This window comes from Manis javanica, chromosome 6 (genome assembly GCF_040802235.1).
Source record: "Manis javanica isolate MJ-LG chromosome 6, MJ_LKY, whole genome shotgun sequence".
NCBI classification, from domain to species: domain Eukaryota; kingdom Metazoa; phylum Chordata; class Mammalia; order Pholidota; family Manidae; genus Manis; species Manis javanica.
In genome coordinates, this window is record NC_133161.1 from 110,050,966 (window position 1) to 110,065,121 (window position 14,156).

Genomic DNA, 14,156 nt, shown 5'->3' on the forward strand with positions numbered 1-14,156 from the left:
CAGTCACTTTCCCTTTGGTACCTGTTAGTCCATTTTTGGGTTCTGTAATTCCGCTGTTGTTTTGTTCCTTCAGTTTTTCCTTTGTTCTTATATGTCACAGATGAGTGCAAACATTTGGTATTTCTCTTTCTCCACTTGGCTTATTTCACTGAGCATAATACCCTAAAGCTCCATCCATGTTGCTGCAAATGGTAGGATTTGCCCTCTTCTTATGGCTGAATAGTATTTCATTGTGTATATGTACCACATCTTCTTTATATATTCATCTACTGATGGACACTTAGGTTGCTTCCATTTCTTGGATATTGTACATTGTGCTGTGGTAAACATAGGGGAGCATCTGTCTTTCTCAAACTTAAGTGCTGCATCCTTACAGTAAATTCCTAGAAGAGGAATTTCTGGGTCAAATGGTAAGTCTATTTTAAGGATTTTGATGAACGTCCATACTGCTTTCCATAATGGTTGAACTAATTTACATTCCCACCAGCAGTGTAGGAGGGTTCCCCTTTCTCCACAGCCTTGCCAGCATTTGTTGTTTGTGTTTTGGATGGCAGCCATCCTTACTGGTGTGAGGTGATACCTCATTGTAGTTTTAATTTGCATTTCTCTGATAATTAGCGATGTGGAGCATCTTTTCATGTGTCTCTTGGCCATCTGTATTTCTGTTTTAGAGAATTGTCTGTTCAGTTTCTCTGCCCATTTATTAATTGGGTTATTTGTTTTTTGTTTGTTGAGGAGTGTGAGCTCTTTATGTATTCTGGACGTCAAGCCTTTATCGGATCTGTCATTTTCAAATATATTCTCCCATACTGTAAGGTTCCTTTTTGTTCTATTGATGGTGTCTTTCGCTGTACAGAAGCTTTTCAGCTTAATGTAGTCCCACTTGCTCATTTTTGCTGTTGTTTTCCTTGCCCAGGGAGATATGTTCAAGAAGAGGTCACTCATGTTTATGTCTAAGAGGTTTTTGCCTATGTTTTTTTCCAAGAGCTTAATGGTTTCATGACTTACATTCAGGTCTTTGATCCATTTTGAGTTTACCTTTGTATATGGGGTTAGACAATGGTCCAGTTTCATTCTCCTACACGTAGCTGTCCAGTTTTGCCAACACCATCTGTTGAAGAGACTGTCATTTCGCCATTGTATGTCCATGGCTCCTTTATCAAATATTAATTGACCATATTTGTTTGGGTTAATTTCTGGAGTCTCTAATATGTTCCACTGGTCTGTGGCTCTGTTCTTGTGCCAGTACCAAATTGTCTTGATTACTATGGCTTTGTAGTAGAGTTTGAAGTTGGGGAGTGAGATCCACTCTACTTTATTCTTCTTCTTCAGGATTGCTTTGGCTATTCAGGGTCTTTGGTGTTTCCATATGAATTTTTGAATTATTTGTTCCAATTCATTGAAGAATGTTGCTGGTAATTTGAGAGGGATTGCATCATATCTGTATATTCCTTTGGGTAGGATGGCCATTTTGACGATATTAATTTCTTCCTAGCCATGAGCATGGGATGAGTTTCCATTTATTAGTGTCCCCATTAATTTCTCTTAAGAGTGACTTGTAGTTTTCAGAGTATAAGTCTTTCACTTCCTTGGTTAGGTTTATTCCTAGGTATTTTATTCTTTTTGATGCAACTGTAAATGGAATTGTTTTCCTGATTTCTCTCTCTGCTAGTTCATTTTTAGTATATTGGAATGCCACTGATTTCAATGTATTAATTTTGGATCCTGCAACTTTGCTGAAGTCAGATATTAGATCTAGTAGTTTTGTAGTGGATTCTTTGGGGTTTTTATGTACGATATCATGTCATCTATGGTAATACCTTACAAAATGTCTGGAAATATCACTGTCACACAAGCACAATGTCAGTTTCAGTGGTTCTGAGCTATGTTGTGATTTCTTTAAAAGAAAGAGTTAAAGATACTTTTGATAGTTATTTTCTTATTCTGTCCTAAAAATAGAGTTCCCTCATTGACTATAGAATTGTATTAAAATACATAAAAGAATTGAAACAAGTAAAAGGATATACCATGTCTATAGTTAAAGAGGATCAATATAAAGAAGATGTCAGTTCTTCCCAAATTAATTGATACATTCAAAAATTTTAATGAAAATTCTGACCAAAGTTTTCATGAAATCTAAAAAAACTGATTTCAAAATTCACAGACAGGTAGTATCTGGAGTAATTAAGCCAACTATTTAAAAGAAATAACAAGGAGGAGAGACATCCCTTTTCAGAATCTCAGTGTCTTATGCTAAGTGAAATAAAACAGTTGGATAAAGACAAATACCTTATGATTGTACTTACATGTGGACTCTAAAAGAAAAAACAGAATGAACCCTACAGTAGTAGACTCATAGACACTGAGAAGGAAGGGTCATGACAAAGGAAGGGTTGAGGTTGGTGGGTGAAATAGGTGGAGGTGATAAAGCACAAAATCTCAATCATAATATAAATTAGTCAGTGGGAAGAAAGTACAGAATAGAGAATATAGTCAATGGTTCTGTAACATCTTTTTATGATGACAGACAGTAACTGCATTATATAATATGTAATATTATATATCAAGTATACTTCAATAATAAAATTCAGAAAATGAAATAAAATTAAGCCCATCAGCCAGACTGAAAAAAACATAGTAAAGTTTGGGTAATTAAGGAGTTGATGGAAAGAGAGATTGCTGGCTTTGAAGATAGTAGGTAAACACATGAATATATTGGAATTTATTCTGTGTTTAAGCTGGAATTTCAGTGATGTGAAATAATAGACTTTCTAGTAACTGACTTTGAATCTTCATCTGGAGGAAAATAAATGCACCTACAAGGCACAAAAAATTATATTCCAGTTGGTTGAAAGATACAAGTATCAAGAAAAACTAGAAAAAAATATTTGAGAGATGATTAGAATAGGTTTATATCTTAAATAGGAGCATTTCACAAAAAGCAAATTCATAAAAAATATAATACATTTAAATTTTCTGTTTGACAAAATTCCATATGAACCAAATATTTTTAAAAGTGGCAATATTGGAGAAAATATTTATGAATCCTACAGATCAATAATATACAGATAAGTAACAATTTTTTGACAGCAAAACATTTGAGTAGGCAATACACAGAAAGGAAATTACAACTGGTCAAAAGCATATATAAAAATATTCAACCTCATAATATGGCATGGTGAATATAGGCAATGATTCTGTAGCATCTTCCTATGTTGACAGATAGTAACTGCACTTGTTGGGGTGAGTAAATAAGAATATGGTTAGTCTTTGAACCAGTGTGTTGTATATTTGAGACTAATAATCAGATTGTATTTTAACTATACTTCAATTTAAAAAATGAAAAAAATACTGAACATTAGATTCATGGAAGTGTAAATCAAACAATGAAGTACTATTCCCACTCATCAATGTCATAAACATAAATTTAACATAAAAATTTAAAAGGTCATCCATATAAAATTGAATGAGTGTCCCAGCAAAAATACCCAAGAAAGTATTCGAAAGGATGTCCACCACAGACACATTCAAATGTGTAAAATAGAAGTGATCTAAATGTCTACAATAAAATGAAAATAAGGTGTGGTATGTTTTTATTATGGAAAAGAAAACTTAGATGTTGGATCCATAAGACACATCTACAATGATACAAATCACCGGCATATATTTGAGCAAAAAGTAATGAAGTGTGACTTGAATGTTTAAAAGAATAACACCCACAGTACACTATGTGGTTTCTATGAGAAGTTATTTGTTTGTAAATTAATTGGAAAAGGCAAGGAAAGGAAGATTTATTTCTTAGAAATAAAGGGAGTGATGGTCAAGGGGGATTTAAGAGCTATACAATATTTTGATTTCTTTATTAAAGAGATTACATTTCAAAATTCCATACTTAAATAATTAAATTAAAAATTCATTATTTTATAATATGGTTTAAGAAGAACACAATACATAATGAATGAAATTAAACAAAAGAAAAAGTAAACCATGATCCTTTAGTGAAATTCAGTAGGGTCAGATAACTTGGTCTTCACTAGTTACCACCCTGTTTCTTCAATTACTACATTTAGAAAAATGCAGACACAGATGCTATTCCCTAAGCACTGTGTGCCATCAACTGTCGTAATAAGTGTAGCATTTGTATACAAATAACATTTCTACCCTCCCCCAACTCCTCCACAGGGAGCTAGTTGATATAAGGACACAGGAAACACATTTATAATTGTATCTGCATTTATCCCAATATCTGCATCTCTTTTAACACGTATATCTGGATTTGCTTTGATATCAGTGTACAACATCTACTTATGCTTTTACAATCCTGACAGGATTTAAATAAATTCCAACATGATCTGTTAAATCTATCAGCTGCTATTACTAAGAAGTCAAGTTCATAATTTGCTCATTTTCAAGGCTCCTTGTTTTGAAGAACTAACACTACTAACTCATTTAGTTTTAATGAAAGGAAACAATAAGTTCATAACAGAGGATTCCAAATAGTCTGCAAGGTTAACAGGCTCTGACATGCATGGACTCAATAAAATGCTACCAGATTTAAAACTTCTGATTCCTTGAAATCATCATCTCTGCTGCAAAAAAGTTCATTAAGAAAATCTACATGGGACAGCATCCTAAAGGGACATCAGGACACTAAATTTCACACTGCCTTTCCATAACCTCCAAAAAGGGGTAAAAAAGGAAAAAGCAAAATACTCAGAACCTGATTGTAAGGATCATCTTAGTTTTCTTTGTCTCACAGAAAATGTTTCTTAGGAAACAAGACTGACTAATGTTTCATTCCTAAAATAAAATTGGCTTTTTTATCCACAAGAGAAACAGGTTCTCATGGGGGGTGAGAATGCTGGAATGAGATTAAATGGCAGTTGAATGATCTTAGATGAGTTACATGCTCTCTGAGTTTTGGGTTTCTAATCTTTACAATAGTGATGATGTTAGGACCTACCACAGCTGGTACCTGTGAGAATCAAGTCAAAAGATCCATATAAAACATTTAGGTACAGATATGTGCATCTCAGACATTGCAAGAATTAAGTAAATATTAACTCTTTCATTATTAATTTAAAATGATTTTTATTGCATAAATGTTTCCCCATCCATAAGACAAGAGGGACTCAAGGAATAAATTTTCTTCAGAGTTTAATGTGCCACCAAATACAGATTTCTATAGTTGTATTTTTACAACCAACCACTACTGAAATCCCAAACTAATACCAGGACATGGGGCAGAAAATAGGATTTCCCATTTTATAGTTTGGAGAACTGAAATCCAGGTAAAAATTTATTTGTAAAGACCTCCAGTACCCAACAAAGGAAAATCTCTATTTTTATAATTAGGAGTAATTGAATCCAATACTTAAAGAAAAGAATTATTTTATCCCTATATTTTACTTAGGTCATTTTGTAGTTTTCTTTGAATTTTAATATGTGTATGATCTAGCTTTGTAAAAGAAATTGCCTTTAATTATATAATTTGAACTTTTTCAACTGTAATCACTAAAGTTTCCTTCTATACTAGCCTTATTCATTTCAAATATTAGGAATCATTGCAATGTATTACAGACCTATGATGAAATAGGCAAGGAATGGGGGTTCGGATCTTTATCTGCATTCTCTGACATGTGATTTAGGAAAAAGTCCCTCAAATTCTATAGACATTCATATCCTTAAGAATATGAGCAATTGTATTTTTCATGGATTCTTATAGCTGAAAATAATTAATTTTTAAGAAATCAACTGATTTAATAAATCATTTATCAAAATTATTAATTTCCACCATTTTCCTACTCTTTTCTTTTGCTTATTGCTTGCCTTATCCAATTATTTGATTTTTTTCAAACTTTTATAGTTTCTTTAATCATTGTTTTTCTAACCAAAGTAGAGTACAAAACATTCCACAATTTCTCTTAACTTCTTGAACAACCATTGAGCAATCCCAAGTTTGAAACCAGGATTTCAGCGTAGCATTCTCCTTTTCCATTTTGCACTGGAATAGACTATTAAAATGCCAAATTGTGATATGAATTCATGCTGTAAAATTCCTAAGATTAATAGTCATCAAGCAGATACATTTTTAGAATACATGTTCATGGGAAAAATAATTACCTTAGGAAGCACAGAGGTAAGGATAAATGATTATATAGCTATTCAAAGAGATGGCCTTTCATAGACTCAGCATACAAAAATAAAAAAGGAAGAAGAAAGATGGAAAAAGGAAAATAAAATAATAACTACATATTATCAGCCAAATCCAATCAGTATCTGAAGGGATATCATTGTCTTCTTGAACTCATGACAACAAATGAAAAAAAAATCTCTCCTAAATCAAAGTAATAAATGGATCTCTTAGGGGAAAAAATAAATGACAGAAATCTCATGCTTTGTTTCTAGCTTTCAAATTATATTTAAAATAAATAGGTCATACAAACTTTATGTATACTCCAAATGGGAATAGGAATTATATCACGGAACTGCAAAGAAAGTGTCAAATGCACCTGAATCTTTCTCACTTGTCTTTTTCCCCTTCGATGCATGATAAGCAGCAAGGTACAGTTCCCACCGTGCATGGCATTTGGGTCCCTTGGAGAAGCAGCATTGAAAGAGTCAGGAAGAATACATAAAGGCACTGGAGGGACTGGTGCAATGTCGATGGCAGTCCCTCTGCTTATTCTTGGACAAGGCTACTAAAAATAAATTCTCATGATTTTAATTTACCATTGTTTGGCTTTTCAAGTGTGCTTTTAAAAATATATCCTTTTAGATTGCTTCAAATAAATTATGTTAAATATCAAAATGTAGGTTTTATCATCAGTGAACCAAAAGTTTTACAAGTAGTCGTATTACATTCTACACAGGGAATAAACCATAACACATTCATTATATTATTAAGAATCTTCCTCTGCTTCCATTACCAAAGCCAATTGTTTGTTAATGTTGAAGGTATTCAGATTTTTCTTACATAGTTAGACCAAATTTAAATATCTCAATTATGTCATCTTTCCTGAAACCTAATTCTATACCCCAGGCCATCCCATTACACTCCCAATACCTAATTTTGCCATATCATTTGATTCCCCTTTCATAGACAGACTGAGATTCTTTTGTTTTGTGTTTTGGTAATTTTGTGTAAGTTTTTAAAATATTGGAGTTCTCTTATCTTCTCAACAGACAGTTAACTCAATGAAACCAGGATAAACTCTACTCTTGAATCCAATAATTTATATTTTAATGGTAGAAAGAATAATATAAATAATTGAAAACAGTCATTACATTGTGCTAGTAATTGTGGTAAGGACTTTAAAAGGATGTTTAAATTTAAGGCACATAAAAAAACCTATAAGATGATTCTATTAATATTTCCACAGAGGCACAAAGGCTAGCCAGCTGGTAATATATTACAATTTGAGCCTGGCTAAGATGCTTTACTAATACTTTATGCATAGTAAGCACCTAATAAATATATCTGGATTTTAACTTTATAATGAGATAATAAGATAATGTGTTGAATATTTCAAAATCATGTTTACATTCTGCATCATGCAGTTGTTTCAAGCTATACATTTTTCTTCAAATTATACAGCCCATTCACAGTAGTACTTCAATAACAACAAAATAAATTACTAAGATTATCTTCACAGTTTATTATTTAATGATGTAAAAGTAACAAACTATTTAAAGGAGTTACTTTAAAATTTTTCATGAACTACTCTTAAAGTTTTGTTTCACTGCCTAAACATCTTATTTTCTGTTCTTTTGATGTCAGAAACACCTACAAGGAGGAATGGTTATTCTCAAGTTGAGTGTGTGTGCATGCACACATGTGTGTGAATGGTAAGAGCAAGATGACTAAAAGTTGAAACACAGCAACAGAGTCAAAACTAATTAGATATACAACCTAAGTATTCAAAAGAAGAGGCTATTTTATGTGTGATGCATTTGCCAGAGGTCCAGGATGATTTAGTGTTCACCACCTCAGATGTTGAAGCCAGGATATCTGAGTTCGAATTCCAGATGTGCTTTATGTTGTTTCACTGGAATTCAGATTCTTCACCCAAAAATACAATAAGAATGAGTGTTTTACCATACACAAGTAGTATGTATTCTCTATTATTGTTACAATTAGTATTGTTGCTATTATATTTGTTATAAGAAACATTGAAGCAATTTCCAAGAAAGTTAGTGAAGAGAACTTGGACATAGTAAAAATACAAAGCATTTACATTACAATCTTCAGGCTGAAATAAATGATATATAAGGATAAAATAAAATAATAGCTCACTATGCAAAACTATGTTAAATTGAAATTTCAGTTCCCCACTTAAGCCCCATCCATGGAATTTACATGTTTATGCATGTAGATAATTTGTTAAAATGATTTGTAAGATACTTGATGATCATCATATATTTAATTGGATCCAGTAATTGTTTAAATTTACACAAAATGTCACCTATATTTCCCCCAAGACCCTTTTCCATGTCTAAGGAAAAGTTATGTTTTCTCATAGATAACATTTTGAAGGAGGGTGCAAAGGTGCATAGTTAGTAGAAGGAGTAGAACTATTCTCATTTTAGAAATATTGTTATAAATTCTGATTTCTGTGTTAAAACTATTATTTTTTCCAAACTCTATTATCACTGTGGCAGACATAATTCCAAAATTCCCCTCAAGATTTCTTTCCATAAGCTATAAATATGATAATGTATCACACCTAGGTTGAATTACATGTGAAAAGGGATTGTAAAATGTAATCAAGATTACTAATCAGGCGACCTTTAGGTATAGACCCTACCTAATCACATAAACTATTTAAAAACATAATTTTTTTCTGGTTATTAACAGATGTAGAGAGATTCGAAGTACAAGAAGAATTAAATGCACCATTCTTGTCTCTGAAGGCAGAAGGGCCACATGCAAGGACATTCAGTTTGAGAGAGACCATGAGCTGACAGGCAGCAAGGAAATTAGGCTTCAGTCCTATAATCAAAAGGAAATGAATTCTGCCAAAAACCTGAATGAACCTGGAATAACTTCTTCCCCAGAACTACCTGATAGAAGTCCAGCCCAGAAGATCCTCGATAAGAATTCAAAGTATAATCCCATAAAATATAAAGAAGATTACCTAGATGGTATACAGTCCCTTAAAATATGGAGAATTTTCAGTTATTTGTATCTGGCACCTTCTGCTGAGTCAGGGCCTTCAAAAACAAAGTTGAAGGTCCATGATCAGACAAGATGAGACCACAGTGTCTAATAAATGAGCTGTTTGGAAGGAAAACTGGCCAGGCTGTGAATATAAGCATACAGAAGTATAACTATAAACAGAGAACACTTGAAGACAACATAATGAAGAGCATAGATCAAAACGACAGGATACTAGGCAGGCAAGAGAGGCAGAGACACAACAGTGAAAATTAAGTCAAAAGACCTCAAATACCTGTTTATACCTGATACTGTCTCTTCCTCTACATAGAACTGATTCAAAACTAACTAGTTACTGTCTGGTAGCATTGTTTACTTTCATTAAAGAAACTAAACCTCATGTCCAATTATAGGATTATATTAGCAACATAGTAAGATGATAGTATGTTCTAGGGACTTCCTCTAGGTCAGGCCAAACTGTGAAGAAATTTTGAAACTTCCAATCACCTTTTGTCTTCTGAGACTAAGTTCTTGCTCCATAATTTCCTCATGGCATTTTTCACTTCTGCATCCCTTAGTGTATAAATCAGAGGGTTGAGCAAAGGTGTTGCAAGTGTATAAAACACCACTATAATCTTGTCCATGGAAAAGGTAGTTGCAGGGCGTGTATATATAAATATGCAATGACCACAGTGATATGGGAGATGCAGGTGGAGAGGGCTTTTCCCCTCCCTTCAACACTGTGGTTCCTCAGAGTATGCAAGATGATACACCAGCATGACAAAGCTCACTGTACAGATGGCCCCACTCTTGGACACCAAGAGGAGATTGACCGTGTAGGTGTCTGTACAGGCAATTTTCAACAAGGGCTGCAAGTCACAGAAATAGTGATCAATCACATTGGAACCACAGAAAGGTAAACTCAAGGTCAGAAAAATATGAGCTAAAGAATGCACGTAGGACCCCACCCAGGCCACAGCCACCAACACACTGCAGACCCGCCAACTCATGATGGTCACATAGTGCAGGGGCTTACAGATGGCCACATAGTGGTCAGCGGCCATGAGGATCAGGATGAATATCTCCAGGCTACCAAAAAAAAAATGGAATGAAAAGACTTGGACTATGCATTCATTGAAAGAGATAGTGGTCTTCAAAAGGGCGTCCACAATCATTCTGGGAGCAACGGAGGTAGAGAAGCAGGTGTCAGACAAAGACAAGTGGAAAAGAAAGAAGAACATTGGACTCCCAAGTGCCTGGCTGGTCTTGATGGTCGTGATGATCAGCAAGTTCCCCAGCAACGTCCCCAAATAGAAAAGCAAGAAAGTGACAAACACTATTTTCTTCCAAGCAGGATCCTGGGTCAACCCAAGCAGAATGAACTCAGTCACACTGTTGTTCAGCTGCACGATTTCATGAGTGAGGTGAAAGGGGTGAGTGTGAAATGGTTTATCTGTAAAAACAAAGGAATTAATTCATGGTGATATGTGATTTTTAGAGAATACTGTAAGAAAAATAAATATTCCTCATCTTGGACATTTTAGCTGTGGTTTCTTGATAATTCAACACTTCTTTCCTCAATCTGTAGTGACAACTTCATAGGGTCAATGTGAGTCTCGGGTAAGCTTGTGAAAGTTACACTTTCTTAGTACCTTTGAAATGCAACCCTCTGCATCTTTTGAAAGATTCTGATTAATTTTGCAAATTCAATGAATATAAAGTAAAGAGATACAGCTCCTCTTTATTATTAACTTGATTTGTTTTCGCATTACATAAATTTGGGGACCCATGTTTTGATAGGTATCATTAGGCATTTTGTAAGTATTTCACTGCCCTTAGAGGTTCATGATATAAATATATTTATCCATATATTTGTTATACATATTTATATAATGTATATTTTTATAAACATGCAACATGCCTCACTTTACTGTACACCTGCTTCCAGATAGTACAGAGAAGAGGAACTCTTATAGACTCTTGATAATATGGTGTTACTTTGAAACACTCATGATATTTAATATCAGATATACATTAATGTAGATAAATGAATTTTCTTTGATAATTATTAATATATCCCCATTCCTATTTTTTCCTCCAATTTTTGAAAAATACCCCTTGGAGAACCCAAAGTTCCTGAGGATACATAAAAGTGAAAAAGGGGCATTATTACTCAGTAGTTCATGTCTCCACAATTTCTATTTAAGCTTAAGCATTTTAGATCTGAAGGGAATCACTTGTGGAGGTGTAATCCATATAGAACCAGGTCATGGTTGTAATCCCTCATAAACTTTATATTATTCAGGAATATGAAAACTCCACATCCTCATAACAGAGCAGAGGGAGGGAGATACAATTTTAGACAAGATGAATGGTGGATGCTCACTTACTGACTCCATTCAATTTGTTCTGTTCTGACAATTAATTATTCAACTTTGAAATTTCACCTCTTCTAATGAAGTTTTCTTTCTTCAAATTTGGAAAGGAATATTATAAGTAGCTTCACTTCAAGAACAAAACCTTTTCTCTAGATATTTCTTGTCAAGATGATGTTGAAAGGGATACTGTAGGCAAGTAAAAATATAAACTGAAAATATGGTGTATTTAAATAGAACTTGGAAGACTTACTTATCCCATTGTGTTAAACCATCTATACCTTCATCTATACCTCCAATATTCTGTTTTGAAAGTGTATACAGCCAAAGCATGGCCTATGATAAACTAAATATACACAAAATTTCCCTTATATATTTTTTCCTCTCCCTCTCTTGATACATTTTCTTCTCCTCAACAAATTTGAAATAATCTTATCTTCCTCCAAATTAAAAACTACTCTTGGGAGAGTGTCTGATGAAGTTACTTACTTTAGTATTGTAGGTTTTTTAAAACTTGCTTTGTATTGTATAACCTTTGGCAAAGATCTTAAATTATAAGGGAACTGAGTTTTGGAGTCTTAATCAATAAAATAAGTTCAATCTTTCCTTACTCATTTGAAAGAGTGATCCATCACCAAATATTTGTACTTGAAAATATGGCCCATGATTGTGGCCACTCCTTTGAGTGTATGGCTTTTGTAATGTATATTATTAACCCCTTCAGACTCTGCATTTCTAGAACAAGCATATTTATGCATTTGGACATACATTTTAAAGATAAATTAAGAAGTATAAATACATATGGTTTCATTAACTCATTCATAATTGTGAATTCTCTTCTAATGGTTAATCAATAGTCTCCTTCCTTCCTGGAACATCACTTTATTTACAGCTACTCCTACTGTCTCAAAACTTCAGGACACAACTGCTAAGAAATGCCCTCTAATGAACTTAAGTGATTACTTTGTGATAAAGGAAATTCTCTCTCCTGTTCTCTAAAGGCTTTTATTAATAACTTTTCTTAAATATTACATACTATGCTTAAATTAAATTATGTGTGTGCTTCCTATAGCTTCCCTCCTGGTATAAGAATCTTTGAGAACTACACATTCTCAGAATTTTATTTTCCATAGTTCTAAACTCCATGACTTGTATACTGTTAGTACTTAGTAAATGCTGTTAAGTTACACTTTTTCTTTACCTCTTAAAATAAATTACTTATTTGATTGTCTTATTATTCTGATTAAAAAATACACTCACATCATTAATCTGTTGTGGTCTTCTGTATATACGGTCTATGTATGGTAGACATACCAAATGATCCCTATTTATAAATGCAGAAAAAAGAGATCAGTTATATATAACTCAGTATATCAACTCCACAACTTCCAGTAGAAGATGTACTCTGAATGGCACCACATGGCCATGTAAGATTTTGAGACTCTGACATGCATAAAAACAATCATCTTAAGCATTTTGCATTTTTTGCAAAGAAATACAAGCCCCTAAAGAATACAAGGAAAACTTTGAGATTTTTCCTATCCTCCTGCTACAGATGTACATTTTTGTGCGTGTTTCTGAGGATGACAATATGGCTATTTTTTCCAGAGGCATATAAACACTTTTTATCAGGTTCTTAACAGAATTTGACATGAATATACACTACAACAATCTGGAAACAAAATTGCACTAATAAAATAGCACATCTTGTAATAACTACTGTACTTACTTCAACTTTTCAAACAAGTATAGCACACTTTAGAATGCTTAATTTGTCAGAAAAATAATAAACAATGTTTTGGGTTGGTAACAGAAGAGCTGAAAGGAAAGCATACAGAAAAAGGTGGAGAATTAATGAGGGTAGAATACAAAGTGTTAGGTGAATCCTTCTATCCTAAAAATTCTGTTTTATTGCAGAGGCCACAGTGAGAATCATTCCTTCCCTTAAGGACTCTCAAACTATTCAACCTTCTCTAATTTAGTTACACTAACCTTCTTTCTTTGAGAGAATCCCTGCACCCTTGTGATTTCTACACAAAATCTGCCATTTTACTACGATGCCAACTACTATGAACAGTAACTCTGAAGATTTTTAAGCATGTCTCCTAGGACATTGTAATTAGTAGGTTACAATATGTGGTAATATTCAGCTTTATGAGATCATAGCATAAATTTCCACAAAGATTCCAGGAAATGCAATCTAACTATGTGCCAAAAAAGAAGAGGACTATACTATTTGTGGAAAGACCTAATAACCACTACACAATGAGTGAAGGATTAGGCAAAAGAATGTCCTGTTTTGTTCTTATGGATTTAATTAAGAACATGGATAAATCTGCAATCCACGAACAATCTGGGTTTAGATTTTTTAATGTCAATTTTAAAGCTATTTTTTAGCCACCTTACCTGTGACATATGTAAAATAAAAATTTCCAAACACTAAAATAGACATGCCCTGTGAAGGAAAGAGAGTTTCTTTGAGGCAAAAAGAGTTCCCTTGCTATTTAAATATTATTAAAATACTGATCTCGAAAGCTTGATTTGAGGGAATATGCTTCTATTAATGAGAATAGTTATAAAAATATAAAAATTTATAAATATATATAAAAATAAACTAAAATTTA

The 14,156-nt window shown here is 33.2% G+C and overlaps 1 pseudogene; it reads right to left on the reverse strand.

Moving 5' to 3' along the window:
• Positions 1-9,660: 9,660 nt before the first annotated feature.
• Positions 9,661-11,428, reverse strand: LOC108396435 (olfactory receptor 4C16-like; annotated as a pseudogene).
• Positions 11,429-14,156: the final 2,728 nt, after the last annotated feature.